Below are 4651 nucleotides of genomic sequence, written 5' to 3' on the forward strand. Positions count from 1 at the left end.
ATTTGAAAGCAATAGAATAGTGTTAAAGAAGTCAGGATGTGAAGCGAGGGAGAATAAAGCAGATCCTTCTCACAATTGACTGAGAAAAGGGATGATCTGCCAGCGATTGGGAGACGGGGAGTGGAATGCAGGGATGGGCTGATGGGCGCTGGAGTGACAAAGGAAGGGAGCAACAGAATAGGGTGTAAAAAGGAGCAATAGGATGGGGTGTAATGGACAGGAATAAGAGGAGAATTGTGTGAGTGTGTAGCGTCAATTCTAGGAACTGAGATAAAGAAGGATTGTCGGGAAAAAGGAGGAGAAACGGAAGGAGAAGGAGAGAAGGAAAACAAATAAGATAAAAGAAGGAAGAAAAAAGAGGGGAAGTAAAAGATGAAAGAAAAAGAAGACGAAGAAGAACAAAAAAAAAATCTATTACACCCATCCATTATGTGCAAATAAAAATGAACATGACTTTTTAAACACCCCAAACAACAACAACAACAACAACAACAACAACAACAACAACAACAACAACAAAAAAAAAACCAACAACAACAACAAAAACAACAACAACAACAAAACAACAACAAAACAACAACAAAAACAACAACAAAACAACAACGAAGACAACAACAACAACAATCCACACAACCATAAACCATGAAGCAAATGATGAAAATGCTATTGGATTTGTCACATTTCACGCAGCACTCCTCTCAAGACTCCCGTCACGTAGAGCACCGCTGACCAGTCCCTTGAATTGTAACGCCCGTATTTTCCAGCTGGCCGTGAACGTGACAAGGAAGCTGAAAGAATGACCCGCCCTTGAGTTTCCTTGTGTCTTCCCTTCACTAGCAAAGAAATATTCCAAACTCGCTCCCGTGTCCCTCAAAGAATGTTCCTCACAAATATTTGCTCGTACAGAAATCTAAATAAACAAGAGAACGAAAGGTAAATGTGTAAACTGATCTCAATATTTGTTTACGTTCTCATAGATTTTGTCAGTTTTTTTTTTTTTTATTTTACTCTTTCGCTCTCCGTTTTCTTTTATGACTATTCTGTTTTCGTTTTTGTTCGTTGAGTTTCTGGTGATTCTAACTTTTTGGTAATCTTTCCTTAATTTTGTCATCATATTTTTTTTTTTTTTTTTTGCAGGTCTTAACTTGAATTTTATGAGTGTTATTCCTTTTTCTTTCATATTTCTATTAGTTTTGACAATAGTTATTTTGTTTCACCTTCATTTAGTGTTACCGTTTTACTTTCGATGACTTGTGATATTAATGTTGTGTTCTTGTATATCTTTCCTCCTGCTCCTCCTCCACCACCACCTCCTCCTCCTTCCACCTCCTTCTCTTCTTCCTCTTCCTCCTATTTTTCCTTCTATTGTTTCTTTAATTATATCTATTTATTGTTCTCCCTAACTATAACATTTCCTCCTGCTTTTTCTTCACTTCTAATCCTGCTTTTGATTTTCTTTCTCCCCTCACCAGTACCCTTACTTCCTGTTATATTTAAACTCTCAACTGTAATCACACACACACACACACACACACACACACACACACACACACACACACACACACACACACACACACACGGTCGGGCGCGTTATCGTCGTTTCCACAAGTCTTCCCAAAGTAAACGTGATACATTTACACCAGTGATAAGTGGTAAAGAGGAAAGTCTCATGAAAAATAAAATCAAAGTAAGAAAACACGTGATATCCAAGAATTCCTGTACGTAAGTGTTGTTGTTGTTGTTGTTGTTGTTGTTGTTGTTGTGGTGGTGGTGGTGGTGGTGGTGGTAATACTTCTACTGATAATGCCAATAGTAGTGATGAGGATGATAATAATAATAATAATAATGATATAATAATAATAATAATAATAATAATAAAAGGATGATAATGATACTTTTACCTAAAACAACAACAACAACAACAACAACAACAACAACAATACTACTACTACTACTACTACTACTACTACTACTACTACTACTACTAATACGACTGCTACTACTACTACTACTACTACTACTACTACTACTACTACTACTACTACTGGTACCACTGCTGCTGTTACTGCTACTACTATAACTAATATTATTTCTACTACACTACTTTTCATCACCAACATCAGTAGTAGCGCCACATTCATTACCAATATCATCATCATCATCATCTTTATTGAGGTATAACAGTAGTACATATCCTCGTTTTCTTTCCCTATAATGATTTATAGAAAATAATATTAACCTCTTCAGCACTAGGACATGTTTTCATATTTACTGTGGTTATTATTTGGTGATTTTATACAACTTCAGAAACTTATGTGGGGATTGAAATAGTGATGACACTGGCCATTAATCATCTAACCTCCATAGATCCTTCCTAATGTAAATAAAATCATCTAATCACACGGAAAAACTCAGGTGAAAATACGTCATAGTACTGAAGGGGTTTCAAAACAAAACAAAAAAAACTTCACAATAAACATGAATATGCGAATAAAAAAAAAAAAAAACACACCCACCATAACATTTGATTCCTGACGGTCCGTTGCCTCAGCGCACCAATAATAAATCACGCTCCAATTAGCCCAGGAAAAAATTTATTTCTTCTCCCAATTCAATTACTTTTAGCGATGATGACCGGCAATAGTGAGGTCCGCCTTATCGCCGCCACTCCCGCACCGATCACCCGACCAGCCGCTGCGAGTGACCTAACCTGACCTCACCTGACCTGACATAACTTAACCTGACTTGACTTAACCTGACCTGACCTGATTTGACCTGACCTCACCTCACCTGACTTGACCTGACATGACCTCACCTCACCTGACCTTCACTTGACTTGACCTGACCTTATTTGACCTGACCTAACCTTATTTGACTTGGCCTAACCTGATTTGATTGGACCTGACATGATTTGACCTGACCTGACCTTCCCCAGTTTTCCTCTCTTTCTTCTTTTTGTTGAGTTTCTTTTTCGTTTTCTTTATTTTCCTTCTTGGTTTCTCAGATTTTTTCGTTACAATTATTAAGTGAATCCTCTTTTCTTTCCAATATCCCTTCTTGTCACTTCCCAGGTCTTACTTTCATTTATTTTTACTATTTTCTTTCCTTCCCTCTCCCTTCCCAGAGTTTCCTTCTTAGGTTTTTCTCATTTCTTTTTTTCCTCATGTCTCTCTCCCCATTCGACTTCTTTTCTTTTCTTCCTCATTTCTCTCTCCTCACAATTTCTTTCTGGTTATCCTTTTATCTCATTACTTCTGAGAATACATTCTTTTATTCCTTTCTGGTGAAGTGTTAAAAAAAATGGCAGAGTTCAAGAGAGGTTTAAGTATTTTTCTTCTCCTATCTAGGCTTATCTGCCAAAAATCACAAAGAAAAGAATGTTTAAGAATGTTTAGTTACTTCAAACATTTCCTCAATTTTATAATTGTTCGTTCGTCTTCATTTTGTATAAGCTCATAATTAGAGAACTAAATTATGTGTTGTTATTTTTCCTTTTCTTGTTTTGGCTGTTGAAGGAAAGGAATTAATTAAATGGCGCTTTCATATTTTTCCGCCGCCTGATCATTATGGTGGTGATGATGATGATGATGATGATGATGATGATGATGATGATGATGGTGTAGGTGTTGATGTACAAAACAAAGTGATATACTAGTAACATTAATTATCTTTTCATGTTATATATAAAAAAAATGTTCAATAGAAAAAACGAATCACATTTCCCTCTCGCCTTCCTATTCACACACACACACACACACACACACACACACACACACACACACACACACACACACACACACACACACACACACACACACACGGTCTTTCCACAGTGATTCCGTCCACAGTCTCAAGATAATTAATATTGGTACCTATCTATAATAGTCTACGTAGTCACAAACCCACATTTACCTAGCACCATCCCGCTCATGCAGCAAAGAAATAAAATAACATAAAAGATACTAACAAAAACATAACTATATCTACAAATTAAGAATGACATTTTTCTGCTACGTCTCCGTGATAAAAAGAATAAAGAAAAGCTACAAAATCGCCAAAAGCAGCATTCAACTTCAATAAAACAATAAACACACAAGTGAAAAAAAACAATATACAGAAATAAAAGGAAGCGACGAACGGAGACCAGTGACAAAGATGATATATATTTTTGATGATAGGAAAATTCACAGGTGAAGGAAAAAAAGAAGAAGGGAAGATGGTATAAAAAAGGAAGGAAGGAAGGAAAAAAGGAAGGAAGGAAGGATGGAAGATGGTATAAAAAAGGAGGGAAGGAAGGAAGAAAGGAGGGAAGGAAGGATGGAAGGAAGGAAGGAAGGAAGGAAGGAAGGAAGGAAGGAAGGAAGGAAGGAAGGAAGGAAGGAAGGAAGGAAAGGAAGGAAGGACAACCATCACCTTCACCGTTAACTCGAAGTTTCAGCGCCCTCATCACTTCATCACTCTGTATTCCCAAACACACACACACACACACACACCCACACCCACCCACACACACACAAACAAACAAGCTCAGTTCATATAACCCAAGGAATTATTCACACCTGGTAAGGACTCACTGAGAAGACAGGAATAACATACATACACCATCACCACCACCACTATCCACAACCACCACCACCACCATCCACAACCA

This window comes from Portunus trituberculatus, chromosome 23 (genome assembly GCF_017591435.1).
Source record: "Portunus trituberculatus isolate SZX2019 chromosome 23, ASM1759143v1, whole genome shotgun sequence".
NCBI lineage: Eukaryota > Metazoa > Arthropoda > Malacostraca > Decapoda > Portunidae > Portunus > Portunus trituberculatus.